Below are 16,710 nucleotides of genomic sequence, written 5' to 3'. Positions count from 1 at the left end.
AGCAGCTCAGATGGTAAAGAATCTGCCTGCAATGCAGGAGACCCGGGTTCAATCCCTGGGTTGGGAAGATCCCTTGGAGTAGGGAAAGGCAAGCCATTCCAGTATTCTTACCTGGAGAATTCCATGGACAGAGGAGCCTGGCAGGTTACAGTCCGTGGGGTTGCAAAGAGTCAGACACAACTGAGTGACTAACACTTGTACCTTCAGAGGGGAACCTAAGAACAAAATGAAAGAAAGGAAGGCATCTAGGGACTTCCCTGGTAGCTCAGTGGATAAGAATCAGCCTGGCAGGGGACACAGGTTCGATTCCTGGTCTGGCAAGATTCCACATGCTGTGGAGCACCTAGGCCTGTGCACCACAGCTACTGAAGCCTGCATGCCTAGAGCCTGTGCTCCACCACGGGAGAAGCCGTGCAAAGAGAAGCCTGTGCTCTGCAACTACAGAAAGCCGGAGCAAAGCGGTGAAGATCCAGCAAGGTAAAAAAAAAAAAAAAAAAAAAAGAGGCGTATGACAGGCTCACTTAACAATATTCAAAATGTTCTATCTCCTTCCTTAATTTTCAGTTAGTCTTTGAACATATGTGCTTATGGACGGGCAAATAAATATAGCTGCATTTTGTAGATAACTGTTATATTTGTCTTTCTGAGAATTTTTCTGTTTCATCTAGTTATCTATGTGACAATCTATTATGATTGTTCATAATATTCTCTTAGAACTCTTTATTTCTGAAAGGTCAGAAATAATGTCACCTCTTATTCCTGATTTAGTAATTTGAGTTCATTTTCTCTGGTCAGTCTAACTGAAAGTTTGTCAGTTTTTTCTGCCTTTTCAAAGAGCCTATTTGCATTGATTTTCTCTATCATTTTCCCTATTCTCTCTCTCGGCTATTTCTCTTTTAAGCTCCATTACATACTACTTTCTGCTTGCTTTGGGTTTAGTTTGCTCATCTCTTTCTAGTGAAAGTTTAGATTATTGATTCGAGATTTTTTTTAATGAAGGCATTTACTGGTATAAATTTTACTCTAGGCACAGCTCTACCTGAATCTTGTTTGATATGTTTTGGGTATGTTTTATTTTTTATTTTCACTCATTTCAAATTATTTTCTAATTTTTCCTTATTTAAAAAATTTTTTTTGACCCATAGGTTATTTAGAAGTGAGTTACCTAATTTCCACATATTTGTGAATTTCCCAAATTTATTTCTGTTACCACTTCTAATTTAATTCCACTGTGTTTGGGGGGCACACTTCTCATGATTTCAGTTATCTTAAACTTATCGAGAACTTTAAAAGTGTTCTTTCATTTCAATCTAACAGACCCTCTTTAAATTTCTTGTAAAGCAGGTTTGCTGACAAATGCATTCTCCTAATTTTTTGTTTGTTTATCTTGCAATGTCTTAATTGCTTCTACATTTTTTTTTGAAGTACAGTTTTCCTAAATATAGAATCCTTGGGCTATATTTTCTGAATATTCATATTAATATTTTCTGAATATTGGTTAATGAATGGTCTGAGATTTTCTTAAGTGCCTTGAACGCTTTGCTTCAGGGCTTTGTGTACACAATGGGGCATGTTTTTCTTCAATGTTCCGGAAGACAGTTCACAATTCTGCCTTAATTTTCCTTTCTGAGTTGTGCAAAGCCTCAAGGTTATCGTAGGTGAGAGATCAGGACGTTCTCAGTTCTGTGCAGGCATGTACCTTTAGATTCCCAAGAATATGCTGGAGCTGGATAGGAGGGGAGTATGGGGGAGAACGGATACCAGTATAGGTATGGCTGAGTCCCTTTGATGTTCACCTGAAACCATCACAACATTGTTTGTTAACCAGCTGTACTCCAAAGTAAAATACTACAAAATAAAAAGTTAGGGGGGAGAAAACAGAATATGCTGGAGGTTTTCAAAGTCCCTATACTTTAATTCATCACCTTTTCAAGTTTTTTGATCAGCTTCTCATTTGCTGCAACTATTAATACTACTTCAGTACAGTACAGTTCAGTCACTCAGTCGTGTCTGACTCTTTGCAGCCCCACGGACTGCAGCACGCCAGGCCTCCCTGTCCATCACCAACTCCCGGAGCTTACTCAAACTCATGTCCATCCAGTTGGTGATGCCATCCAACCATCTCATCCTCTGTCGTCCCCTTCTCCTCCTCTTCTCCTCCTGCCTTCCATCTTTCCCAGCATCAGGGTCTTTTCCAAAGAGTCAGTTCTTCACATCAGGTGGCCAAAGTATTGGAGTTTCAGCTTCAGCATCAGTCCTTCCAATGAATATTCAGGGTTCATTTCCTTTAGGATGGACTGGTTGGATTTCCTTTCAGTCCAAGGGACTCTCAAGAGTCTTCTCCAACACCACAGTTCAAAAGCATCAATTCTTTAGTGCTCAATTTGCTTTATAGTCCAACTGTCACATCTATATATGACTACTGGAAAAACCATAGCTTTGACTAGATAGATGGACCTTTGTTGGCAAAGTAATGTCTCTGCTTTTTAATATGCTGTCTAGGTTGGTTATAGCTTTTCTTCCAAGGAGCAAGCATCTTTTAATTTCAAGGCTGCAGTTACCATCTGTAGTGATTTTGGAGCCCAGGAAAAGAAAGTCTGTCACTGTTTCTATTGTTTCCCCATCTATTTGCCATGAAGTGATGGTACCAGATGCCATGATCTTCTTTTTATATATATATATATATATTTATTTATTTATTTATCTTATTTATTTACTTGTTTGGCTGTGCCAGGTCTTAGTTACAGCATGTGGGATCTAGTTCCCTGACCAGGGATTGAACCTGGGCTACCTGTATGGGGAGCACAGAGTCTTAGCCACTGGACCACCAGGGAAGTCCCCGATCTTCATTTTTTGAATGTTGAGTTTTAAGCCAACTTTTTCACTCTCCTCTTTCACTTTCATCAAGAGGCTCTTTAGTTCTTCACTTTCTGCCATGAGGGTGGTGTTATCTGCATATATGAGGTTACTGATATTTCTGCTGGCAATCTTGATTCCAGCTTGTGCTTCATCCAGCCTGGCATTTTGCATAGTGTACTCTGCATAGAAGTTAAGTAAGCAGGGTGACAGTATACAGCCTTGACATACTTGTTTCTCAATTTTGAACCAGTCGGTTGTTCTATTTCCGCTTCTAGCTGTTGCATCTTGATCTGCATACAGGTTTCTCAGGAGACAGGTAAGGTGGTCTGCTTTCCCATTTCTTGAAGAGTTTGCCACAGTTTATTGTGATCCACACAGTCAAAGTCTTTGGTGTAGTCAATAAAGCAGAAGTAAATGTTTTTCTGGAATTATTTTGCTTTTTTAGAATTGAGTGTATGTTGGTAATTTGATCTCTTGTTCCTATGCCTTTTCTTGAACATCTGGAAGTTCTTGGTTCATGTGTTGTTGAAGCCTGGATTCATACAATACTTATGTACATACAATACTACTTCTGGCAGCTGACAAATATAAAAATTGCTGGTTATTTTGAACCAGTATCCCTAGGGAAAGGCTAGTCCCACTAAACAAGCTCTGGATGAGGTCAAACAAAGATAAACTCTATTGTGTTTCCAGGGAACTTCCAGACAGCTCAAATAATGCAGTTCTTTTGGAATGGGGCATTTTTGGGAGCTCTGAGCTGGCTGCTAGATCACTGGTTTTCATGATTATCACAATTGCAAGGCGGTTTTTGGTTTTTTTTAACCTTTTGTAAATGTTCAACAGCAGATTTTTTAAATTTATGTGGTACTGTGCTGTGAGACATGTGGGATCTTAGTTTCCCAACCAGGGATGGAACCCATCCCCCTGCAGTGAAAGCTCAGAGTCTTCACCACTGGATTGCCAGGAAAGTCCCAGACTGGTTTGGTTTTTTTTGAATTATTTATTTATTTATTTTTGGTGGCACTGGGTCTTCATTGCCGTGCTGGAGTTTTTGCTTGCTGTGGAGAGCAAGGGCAGCTCTCTGTCGGGGGGCACAGGCTTCTCTTGTGGAGCACAGGGTCTAGGCGCACAGGCTTCAGTAGTTACAGCGCATGGCCTCGGTAGTTGTGGCACATGGGCTGAGTTGCTCTGATACACGTGGACTCTTTTAGGACCAAGGATTGAACCCATGTTCCCTACATTGGCAGGCAGGCTCTTAGCCACTGCACCACCAGGGAAGTACCCAAGGTTGGTTTTAAAGGTTACTGTGGAGCTGGGGAGCCGTGGATGGAGGCAGGGTATGTGAAAAACACCACAAAGCTTGCTGTTCTCATGGAGATTTGGCCATTTTTCTTGAATTAATGCCTTTCAGATTGTTGCAAAACTTTGGCTAACTTCCACAGATCTGAAAAGTTGATTTGGACTATTTCCTGGGAGTGTTTTTAGTGCTTTTGTGAAGATTTGGCTTTCAGAGGTCCTTAACTGGCTAATCCAGAAGTTTTCTTTCTCTGTGTATTACATTTGATAAACTTATCTTCATGTTAACTTGCCAAGATGAAAGATTCTATGTCAAGAAGCAATGAAAAAATAATTACAGGAAACTAATACAGATAGGGAACTAGCATGTGGCAGTGAAAACTAGTCAATAAGATTATCAATAACGACTTTTAATAGAGAGGAATAAGACTACCCAATAAGTTTGTACTTATTTAAAATATGTATTGAAAGATACTGTGTCCCAGGACAGTCTTACCTGTATGTAGTCTGGTGCAAGTCAGTAAGCTGTTTGTCGATGGTCTGCCAAGGGACAAGGGGCTTGTGCCAGAGGGTAAATCAATCTACTGTTTCCCTTATCAAAAAAAAAGTTTTGATATAAAAAGAAAAAACCTCAGCTGAACTGACTAGTGTACTTAGTGATAGGGATCATACTCTGCATGAGGCACTCCATTGCTGTTGTTTAGCCGTTAAATCGTGTCCCACTCTTTTCAACCCCATGGACGGTAGCCCACCAGGCTCCTCTATCCATGGGCATTCTCCAGGCAAGAACACTGGAGTGGGTTGCCATTTCCTCCTCCAGAGGATCTTCCCAACCCAAGTATCGAACCCAGGTCTCCTTCGTTGGCAGGTGGATTCTTCACCACTGAGTCACCCGTGAAGCCCATGAGGCACTGTATGGAAAGATGCAAAGAAAGATCAGATAGAAGATTATTTACAATTGAGTAGCAGGGATAAGATGCACATTTTCCTGTCTCATTACTGGGTAAGTTGTAGTAGGTATCAGGGAAGCTCCAAATAATAAGAGAACTTTCTAGTGGAAAAATCTGGTGATGCTTCAAGGAAGCAGTGAATAGGAACTAAAATTTGAATAATGTTGAAAAAAACTTTTAGGGAGAAAAATGTTTGTTTTCAGGTTTATTGAGGCATAATTGACAAATGAAAATTGATGTATATGATGTACAATATGGTGATTCGAAATACGCTGTGAAATAATTACCGGTCAAGTTACTATAATAATCTCACGTAACTACCCAGGCTTCTCAGGTGGTGCTAGTGGTGAAGAACCCGCATGCCAATGCAGGAGACATAAGAGACATGGGTTTGATCCCTGGGTCAGGGAGATTCCCCTGGAGGAGAGCATGGCGACCCACTCCAGTATTCTTGTCTGGAGAATCCCATGGACAGAGGAGGCTGGTGGGCTACAGTCCATGGGGGTCACAAAGAGTTGGACACGACTGAAGTGACTTAGCACTCACCCACATACATAACTACCATTTTTAAAGCAATTTTCAAGTATTAAATATAGTATTATTCTTTCCACCATCTTGTACATTACATCCCCAGAACTTATTCACCTTATAACTGAGAGTTTGTGCTTTTTGACCAACATTTCCCTATTTCCCCTACCACTCAGCCCCTAGAAACCACCATTCTACTCTCTGTTTGTACAAGTTTAATTTTTTTTCTTCTTTTTAATTCACTTTTTACTGGAGAATAATTGCTTTACAATATTGTGTTAGTTTCTGCCATACATCGATGTGAATCACCTATATGTGAGTTCAGTTTTTTTAGGCTTTAAATATGCCATACCATATCTCCCAGTGCCTGGGTTATTTTACTTATCATGATGTCCTCTAGCTTCATTTATGTTGTCACAAATGGCAAAATTTTCTTCTTTTTTATGGACGAACTATATATATTCTTTATCCATTCATCCATTGACAGACACTTAGGTTGTACCATATCTTAGCTATTGTGAGTAGTGTTGAATGGATGAAGATATCTCTTCAAGATGTGGATCTCATTTCCTTTGGTTATACAAGTGGAAATGAGATGGCTAGATTGTATGGTGTGTGTGTGAGTCGCTCAGTTGTGTCCAACTCTTTGTGACCCCATGAACTTCAGCCCACCAGGCTCCTCTGTCCATGGAATTCTCCAGGCAAGAATACTGGAATGGGTTGCCATTCCCTTCTCCAGAGGATCGTCCCAACTCTGGGATTGAACCCAGGTCTCCCACATTGCAGGGAGATTCTTTACCATCTGAGCTACCAGAAAAGTCCAGATTGTATAGTAGTTCTATTTTTAATTTTTTGAGGAAACTACGTAACGTTTTCCATAGTGGCTGTACCAGGTCACATTCCCACTAACAGGGTGCTCTTTCTCCACATCCTTGCCAACACTTATCTCTTATTTTTTGATAATAGTAGTTCTAACAGCTGTGAGGGAATATCTCACTGTGGTTTTGAGTTGCACTTCCCTGATGATTAATCTTTTCATATACCTTTTGACTGTTTGTATGTCTTATTGGAAAAACTCTACTTGGATCCTCTCCCACTGTTTAATTGGGTTGTGAGTGATGTTTAAGATTTTGATGGGGTTTATAAGGTGAAAAGACGAGGCATTTGATTTAGGACGTAGTATAAGAAAAGATTTGGAAGTGGGAAAATGAGGGTTGTGTTTGGAGACCAGCGAGTAGCCAATTTTGAATGGTAAATAGGTATAGAAGTTAGAGCGAGGTAAGGTCAGAATGTATCTGAGGCCAAGTGACATAGGACTTGTATTCCATACTACAAAGTTTACCCTTCATTTGGTAGACAAGAGGGACCCACTGACATTTTTTGAACCAGGAAGTGACGTGATTCTACTTTGATTTAGAAGATTAGCCTCATATCTTTGAGGAACAGACATCTAAAGAGGATGAGACTGGAGTGAAAGAGACTAAAGTGAAGTGAAGTCGCTCAGTCATGTCTGACTCTTTGCGACCCCATAAACTGTAGCCTACCAGGTTCCTCCATCCATGGGATTTTCCAGGCAACAATACTGGAGTGGGTTGCCATTTCCTTCTCCAGAAAGAGACTAAGGGACTCTTTAAATAATAAGAGACCAATAGGATGGACTGACCGAGCATATTGGCAGTGGGATCTGAGAGGAATGACAGGGTATAAAGAGCTATGATTGAGGCGGTATTTATAGGCCTTAAAACTGCTCAAATAGGCACAACAAGGGAAAGAAAGGGTGCTTGGAAGGATGGCAGTGCCAAGCAGAGGTGAGCAAGCAGCAGGAAGAACTGGTTTGGTGGGACAATGATGAGTTGGCTTGGACTGAGTTTGGGGCGCTTGGCAAGCCACTCATGTAGAAATGTGCATTGGCGATGTAGGTCAGCAGCTAGAGACAGGTGAGGTCTAGAGATCCTAATTTGAGAGGTGACAGCATAAAGATGATGAGGGAGCCATAAGGACTGAAATCCCAGCAAAGGAAACTATTTGATGCAAGAAGGTAGAAAACCTTGAGGGGAAGAAGGAGTAGTGGTCAGGAAGGGCAAGAGAATGAAGAAGAGGCATTGGAAGGAAGAAGACCCCAAGGATACTACTGACTGCAATACTGGGGGCTGTAAGAATAGACCCTTTTAAATCACTTGAGGAGAAGCAAGACTGGTAATGCAGGTTCGATCCCTGGGTCAGGAAGTTCCCCTGGAGAAGGAAATGGCAACCCACTCCAGTATTCTTGCCTGGGACACCCCATGGACAGAGGAGCTGGCAGGCTATAGTCCAAGGAGTTGAAAAAGAGTCGGACATGACTGAGCAACTAAACAACAAAGTAGGGTTGAGGGAAACGTTCTCTTCCTTGGAGTGGGGGAGCTGGGAATGTATGTAGGCCGAGGAGACAGAACCAGGGGTGAGTGGAGATGAGGGTGGAGGTTACAGTGAGTGATTGACTGAAGTTGCAAAAAGGGTGGGATTGACAAGCTTAGAAGGAAAGGGGTATACACCTTCTTTCATCACAGGAGAGGATGAAATGGCAAGTTTGGATCTAAAGACAGATCGGGAAGCTGAAGGCATTCTCAGTGGGCAGCTCACATTTCTCAAGAGGACAGAAAGTGAGGTCACCAGAGATTGGGATGGGGCAGGTGTTGGGTTTTGAGAACAAAGGGAAGAACTGAAACCGCTGCTGGGGAATGAGACTCAGAGTCGACTGGATATGGGCAAACAGATTTCTGAAGACCGTTGGGAGCCCACCTGCAACTAAATCCAGGAACGCGTGGTAAAACCAGTTGGCAAGGCTCATCCATGCGGGGCCCCTGGAGGATGAAGAAAAGAAAGCAGAGAGTAGAATCTTCTAGAAATAGCATCTAACCGTTTATCTATATATTTTACATTATCACTGCAAGTGAAGAGCAAGCTCATGCCTTACTCAGCACTGTAGTCCCAATACCCAGTACAATTGCCATGCTTATACTTAATAAATGTTTATTGAACAAATAAAGGAAAAGTGCAGCAAGATCAAAATTCTTAAGTGGCTACCACAGAGCAGAAAGAGAAAAGTAGAGATATTACTAAGGCTAAGTCAGTGTTCTGATGGCAGCCGCCCTATCTCCACTTGCCAGAAAGAAGATGCCAGAATCTTGGCTCCCTCTCCTCTGCAGAAGCTTCCCACACCTGCTCATGTCATCGCTGAGATCCAGAAAAGTCTCCCCACCACCTCCGTCTTCCTTTGTCATCAAGCTTACCTTGCAGTATTGCTCTCTAATTTGGCTTCTTCAGACCTAATAGTTCTAATATCAAAGCCAACGATTATGGTTTACTACAAATATTTTACTCTTTTAACATTAATAAGTTAGCATGACGGCTTATGAATCAGTTGCATGTGTATTCAATTCATGTTGTTGTTCTGGCAATAAGTCGTGTCCAGCTCTTTGTGACCCCATGGACTGCAGCAGGCCAGCAGGCCAGGCTCCCCTGTCCCTCACTATCTCTTGGAGTTTGCGCAAACCCATATCCATGGAGTCAATGATGCCATCCAACCACCTGATATGAAGAGATGACTCATTAGAAAAGAAAGATCCTGATGCTGGGGAAGATTGCGGGCAAGAGGAGAAGGGGACAACAGAGGATGAGATGATTGGATGGCATCACCACGTTCCCTCAGCCAGTGTCCTGAGGACAAACCCCAAGGCTGACAGGTTTACTGGCTCCTGGGAAGGGAGACTGCGTTCCAGCAGAGCCTAAGGCATTTCATCAGTGAAAGAAAGAGATCAGGTTATTATGGGATATAGGGGAAAGGAGTAAAATTTAAATGAAGCAATGTTTGGGTAATCTCAATGAGGCAAACAGGGGTCAGCTTTGGGTCTAAACTGCAAAGTGGACTTAGGGCCCTGTTTCTGGAAATGACAAGTCAAGATACCAACACAAGGTCTTTCCTATAAAGACTTATGTTTGGAGCCTGCACTGGGGTTGGAAATAGAGGATACTTTCTATGTTAAAGACATAGGTCTTCCAGGCAAAGTGGAGTATTTCCTTCCTACTATAGAAAGATAAGGAGAAAAAGAACCAGAGGTAGCTTTTTTTTGGCTGCACCATTCAGCATGTGGGATCTTAGTTCCCCAACCAGGAATTGAACCCGTGCTCCCTGCATTGGAAGTGCCAGGGAAGTCCCCTCGATGTTGCCGTTTGACACAAGAGAAGCCATTTTAGGTCTTAAGTGTTTTTCGCTCAGTCACGTCCAACTCTTCATGACCCCAAGGACTGTAGCCCACCAGGCTCCTCTGTCCATGGGATTCTCCAGGCAAGAATACTGGAGTGGGTGGCCATTCCCTTCTCCAGGGAATCTTCTCAACCCAGAGATCGAACCTGGGTCTCCTGTGTTGCAGGAATATTCTTTAACGACTGAGCCACCAGAGAAGCCCCATTTTAGGTCTGAGTCATTAAAAAATATATATATATATTTGGTCTTCTACTATTTTTTACTTTTTGGTTGCACAATGTGGCAAGGAGGGTCTTTTTTGTTTTGCTTTTTCAATTTTTTTCTCTTTTTATTTATTTATTTTAGGATCTTAATTTCTTGACCAGGGAGTGAACTATGTGCCTTGCATTGGGAGCTTGGGGTTTTAACCCCTGGGCCACCAGGGAAGTCCCAGGTTTAAGCCATTTTGTGATCTAAGCCTGGTCACAACGCTTGCCCTTGAATAGGTCTCTGTAATACTGATCTTATGGGAACAAAGAACAAGCAACTGTTATCAGGCAACAGAAATAACAATAGCAAAGATAATAAATCAGTTGTAAAGACTCCAAGTTCTGTTTCAATGGTAAAGATTAACCTGAAGCTGTCTTGAGCTGTTTTACAGAATTTAAACCCCTCCCTCCTTGAGCACTCAACCACCAGATCAACTGGAAACTGTCCAGTTTGTGGCTTGTCTGCTTGGCGCTCTGTGGTGGGCTAATGGCGACCTTCTCCAAGAGGATTTATGCCAACGCTGCGCTTCCCAGGTCTGCTGCAGCCAGAGCCCCTGTCCCTGAGGCAGGCCACTGCTACCCACGCCTCTGCAGGAGACACTCAAACACTCAAAGGCAGGTCTGGCTCAGTCTCCTGTGAGGTCTCTGGGTCCTGGTGCGCACAAGGTTCTGGCGGGTATGGGCTTTGATTCTAAACGCAATTTTGCCCCTCCTACCATCTTGTTGGGGCTTCTCCTTTGCCCTGGGACTTCGGGTATCATTTTTTGGTGGGATCCAACATTCTCCTATTGATGGTTGTTCAGCAGTGAGTTGCAATTTTGGAGTTCAGGATTTGCTCACAGGATAAGATGAGCAAATTTGGAAAACTCAGCAGTGGCCACAGGACTGGGAAAGGTCAGTTTTCCTTCCAGTCCCAAAGAAAGGCAATGTCAGAGAATGCTCAGACTACCTCACAATTACCCTCATCTCACATTGGCAACCCACTCCAGTATTCTTGCCTGGAAAATCCCATGGACACAGTCCACAGGGTTGCAAAGAGTTGAACACGACTGAGTGACTTCGCTCACATGCTAGCAAAGTAATGCTGAAAATTCTCCAAGCTAGGCTTCAACAGTACATGAACCGAGAACTTCCAGATGTTCAAGCTAGATTTAGAAAAGGCATAGGAACAAGAGATCAAATTGCCAACATCCATTGGATCACAGAAAAAGCAAGAGAATTGCAGAAAAATATCTACTACTGCTTCATTGACTATGCTAAATCCTTTGACTGTGTAGATCACAACAAATTGTGGAAATTTCTTAAAGAGATGAGGAGGCAGACCACCTTACCTGCCTCCTGAGAAACCTGTGTGCAGATCAAGATGCAACAGTTAGAACCAAACATGGAACAACCGACTGGTTCCAAACTGGGAAAGAAGTATGTCAAGGCTGTATATTGTCACCCTGCTTATTTAACCTATATGCAGAGTACATTATGTGAAATGCTGCATTGGATGAAGCACAAGCTGGAATCCAGGTTGCCAGGAGAAATATCAAAAACCTCAGATATGCAGATGACACCACCCTTATGATAGAAAGTGAAGAGGAACTAAAGAGCCCTTGATGAAAGTGAAAGAGGAGAGTGAAAAAGCTGGCTTAAAATTCAATATTCAAAAAACTAAGATCATGGCATCTGGTCCCATCACTTCATGGCAAGTAGATGGGGAAACAATGGAAACAGTGACAGACTTTATTTTGGGGGGCTCCAAAATCACTGCAGATGGTGACTGCAGCCATGAAATTAAAAGATGCTTGCTTCTTGGAAGAAAAGCTATGACCAACCTAGACAGCATATTAAAAAGCATATTAAAAAGCCAACAAAGGTCCGTCTACTCAAAGCTATGGTTTTTCCAGTAGTCATATACGGATGTGAGAGTTGGACTATAAAGAAAGTTGAGCACTGAAGAATTGATGCTTTTCAACTGGGTTTTGGAGAAGACTCTTGACAGTCCCTTGGACTGCAAGGAGATCAAACAAGTCAATCCTAAAGGAAATCAACCCTGAATATTCATTGGAGAGACTGATGCTGAAACTGAAACTCCAATACTTTGGCCATCTGATGAGAAGAACTGACTTTGGAAAAGACCCTGATGCTGGGAAAGATTGAAGGCAGGAGGAGAAGGGGACGACAGAGGATGAGATGGTTGGATAGCATCACCAACTGGATGGACATGAGTTTGAGCAAGCTCCTGGAGTTGGTGATGGACAGGGAAGCCTGGCATGCTTCATTTCATGGGGTCACAAAGAGTCGGACACAACTGAGCAACTGAACTGATAGACTGATAGAACTGATGAAGTGATAGACTGAAGAGATGATGATGTTAACTTTTCCTGACCCTTGACTTTTATCTACTAAAGCTTGGACTCTGTTGACCTTTGCCCCAATTCTATGCTGAATTGTCCTCTACTCAAGCCCTTCATGCATGTGCATGTACCCTTTAGCTTAAAATCATCTTGATTTTGGGAGGCACTGCTTTGGGAAAGATCCCATGTTTTCCTTATTTGTTGCAGGTAATAAATTCCTTCTTTCCCATCCTTCCTTCTTCCCAACTTTGGCTTGGTTGTGTCTTTTGGCTTGACACTCACCAAGAAGTGAGCCCAATTTTGCGGTAACATTACTGATTAGACTTCAAACATCAAAGTTTCTGACAGCTGCTGAATTTAGAACATGATTTCTCACTGAGAAATCAGAAGTCACTCAAAAAGGAGTTGGTTATGGCATTTTACAGTTGTAGCATGATCTTGGGACAAATGTTGCCAGTTAAGTTTGCAACTGACTCATGTCTAGTGTGCCAGCCAGATTCAGGGCAAGGGCAGGGCAGTTTTCCTTTCTCAGTATAGTGTCTGGAGAGAGAATCGAGTCTTTATTCAAAAATTAAAAAATCACCAGCTACATTCCAGAAGGATACCATGAGTACAATTTTTATTTAAAAATAACTTCCAGGGACTTCCCTGGGGATCCAGTGCTTAAGACCACCTTTTAATGCAGGAGGTGCAGGTTCAACAGCTGCTCTGGGAGCTGAGATCCCACATGCCTCATGGCCAAAAATCTGAAACATAAAAACAAAAACAATATTGCAACAAATTCAACAGAAGATTTTTTAAATGATCCACATTAAAAAAAAAATCTAAAAAAAGAAATTTGTTGTTGAGTGGCTAAACAGTGTTTGAGTCTTTGCAACACCATGAAGTGCAGCATGCTAGGCTTCCCTGTCCTTTGCCATCTAAGAAATTACAAACATTTAAAAAACAAACAAACAAACAAAAGATCAAAACGCTGCTATGTTAAAAAACAAATAAACAAAAATCCCTGTTTTATTATTTCCATACACTTTCGGGAACTTTTTTAAGGCCAACTACAAAATCCTTTTAAACTGCCTATAAACAGTGGCATTCATATAAGTTCAGAACAAAGGTTTATTAAAATATTATATGATAAATTAGGAAATGTCAGACACAGTCATGACAGAACAAAGGCTTTTTTCTTGCATGAGAAACTCAGAGATCAATGCCACAAATATTTCTTTTATGTTGAAAGGCAGTCAGGCAGCATTCAATCACTCCAGGTATTTCAAATAAAGAGGGGTTTAATGCAGGGACTTGGTCAAGAAGACACTGGAAGATCTGAGGAAGTGGGAGGTTGGGAAGGTGGGGTTGGGGGCCGGGAAGATGGGAAAAGCTCCTACTGCCTGGCTGGAGGCTGTGAGTGCACACTCCAGTTACTGTTCTTGGACGTATTATTGAATCAAAATAAAAATGTGAATCACAATTTGATACTGAAAAAGACACAAAGAAGCCTGAGGAAGCCTCCTGGGTGGTGGTTCAGAGCATGGACTTGAAGGTCTGGGCTCACATGGGTGCCACTGCTGACCTAAACAAGGGTCAGCTATTTCTCCAGCAAAAAAAAAAAAAAAAAAAGGGTTAAGTGGCAACTCACTCCAGTAGTCTTGCCTGGGAAATCCCACGGACACCGGAGTCTGTTTGGCTAAAGTCCCTGGAGTCCCAAAGAATAGGACACAGCACACGCAGGGATCAGCAGAGAAACATAGTTTGGGGTCTGCGACCCTGAGGAGCCAAGTGCAAGTCCATACACAGCACGGGAAGAACTCTTTTGGAGCAGGAAGAGGAAGCTGGGAGGGCTGGAGGAAACAAAGAACCCATGGATTTCCACTGGCTCAACTCTACTCAGAATTTTTTCCCTGTCCTGTAATGCAGCTTCCTCCCACAGCGTGAGAGCGCCCCCGTCTGGTCACCTGGCTCTATATAACTGAGGTTTCTGTTTCAGTTCAGTCGCTCAGTCGGGCCTGACTCTGCGAACCCATGGACTGCAGCCCGCCAGGCCTCCCTGTCCATCACCAACTCTCCGAGCTTACTCAAGCTCATGTCCATCAAGTCGGTGATGCCATCCAAACATCTCATCCTCTGTCGTCCCCTTCTCCTCCTGCCCTCAATCTTTCCCAGCATCAGGGTCTTTTCCAAAGAGTCAATTCTTCGAATCAGGTGGCCGAAGTATTGGAGTTTCAGCTTCAGCATCAGTCCTTCCAATGAATATTCAGGACTGATTTCCTTTAGGATGGACTGGTTGGATCTCCTTGCAGTCCAAGGGACTCTCAAGAGTCTTCTCCAACACCACAGTTCAAAAGCATCAATTCTTTGGCTCTCAGCTTTCTTTATAGTCCAACTCTCACATCCATACATGACTGCTAGAAAAACCATAGCTTTGCCTAGATGGACTTTTGTTGGCAAAGTAATGTCTCTGCTTTTAAACATGCTGTCTAGGTTGCTCATGGCTTTTCTTCCAAGGAGCAAGCATCTTTTAATTTCATGGCTGCAGTCACCATCTGCAGTGATTTTGGAGCCCCCCAAAATAAAGTCTGTCACTGTTTCCATTGTTTCCCCATCTACTTGCCATGAAGTGATGGGACCAGATGCCATGATTAGTTTTCTGAATGTTGAGTTTTAAGCCAACTTTTTCACTCTCCTCTTTCACTTTCATCAAGAGGCTCTTTACTTCTTCTTCGCTTTTTGCCATAAGACTTTCAGTTTAGGCATTTTTTATTGTAATTTTTTTTGTTTCTCTCTCTCTCTCTTTTTTTTTTTTGGCTGCGCTGGGTCTTCGCTTTGCTCGGGCTTTTCCTAGTTGTGGAGAGCGGAGGGCTGCTCTTTGCTGTGGTGTGAGGCCGCTTCCCTGCGGCGGCGTCTCTTGTTGCCGAGCACCGGCTCCGGGCGCTCGGGCTCCAGCAGTTGCGGCCCCCAGGATCTGGGGCACAGGCTCGGGAGCGCACCGGCTTAGTTGCTCCATGATATGTAGAATCTTCCTGGATTGGGGATCAAATCCGTGTCCTCTGCGTTGGCAGGTGGCTTCTTAACCACTGGGCCACCAGGAAAATCCTGTGAATGATTTCTTTTTTCATCACCGTTTACTAGTTGGGGGACTCTGTTCAGGTTTTCTCACTTGGCAGTTAGAATTCTCTACATCCCGCGGTTGGTAGGGCAACTCAACCACGTCCAGCTTGTGAAGCGCTAACAGAGCCCTCGGTAACCTGTCCACTGTCTGCGCACCTGCCCCTCCCCGAGCCTGAGGGCACACCCGGGCCAGCCAGGCACCTGGGGCCGCAGAAGGCAGGCAGAGCAGAGAACCTGGAGACCCCCGGGCTCTCCTCCCATCCCCTCCCCGCCCACCCAAGCGTGGAGAAGAGGGAGATGGGGCTGGTGTCAGTCCTCAGACGGCCCTGGGGTTAGCACCACCGGGCCTCCTAGCTGGTCCCACTTCCCAGGAACGCTGGCCCGAGAACTGCTTACTGAGCAGATTTTCCGCAGAGAAAACTCCAGTTTTTTCCTTCCTTGCAGGGCGGATGTAAAAACTAAAAGAGATTTCTTAAAAAGTATATAAAATACCTAGCTCATAGGATGAGTTAAATTACAGTAACGGCTGCAATTAGCTAATTATTTATAAACAACTAAAATATAAATAAATAATTAAAAAATGAAAGAGTTAGTCATTCAGTCATGTCTGACTCTTTGGGACCCCAAGGACTATAGCCCACCAGGCCCCTCTGTCCATGGGATTCTCCAGGCAAGAACACTGGAGTGGGTTGCCATTTCCTTCTCCAGGGGATCTTCCCAAACCAGAGGTTGAACCCAAGTGTGTTGTCTTGCAGGTGGATTTTTTACCTTCTGAGCCACCAGGTAATTAATAATTAATTATCAATGAAAATATCACTATCCAAATGTCAAAGTACTTGTGTTTGTCCTGCAATCACATGCAGGAAAACACTGTATTTTCCAAGTGAGTGCAGAGCACTCGGTGTGCGTGGCTGGTGCCTCTGGGAACTGGCCTGAACTGTATACCTTCTAGGTTGTTCCTCTGCCAGGGTCCTGTTCTAAACAAGGGGAAGTTTCCAGATCTAGTCACCAGGGGGCGCGACGGTTCTTTACCGCGGCTGTTGGGAGTGACTGCTTTGTCAGAGGCTCTGGGAGGGTGGGTCAGAGGCTCATCTGGAAATGGTCAGGAGGATGGACGACCTCGGTGAGGACAAGCAGGC

This window comes from Cervus elaphus, chromosome 11 (assembly GCF_910594005.1).
Source record: "Cervus elaphus chromosome 11, mCerEla1.1, whole genome shotgun sequence".
Classification (NCBI taxonomy): Eukaryota; Metazoa; Chordata; class Mammalia; order Artiodactyla; family Cervidae; genus Cervus; species Cervus elaphus.
This window is presented reverse-complemented; position numbering follows the sequence as displayed.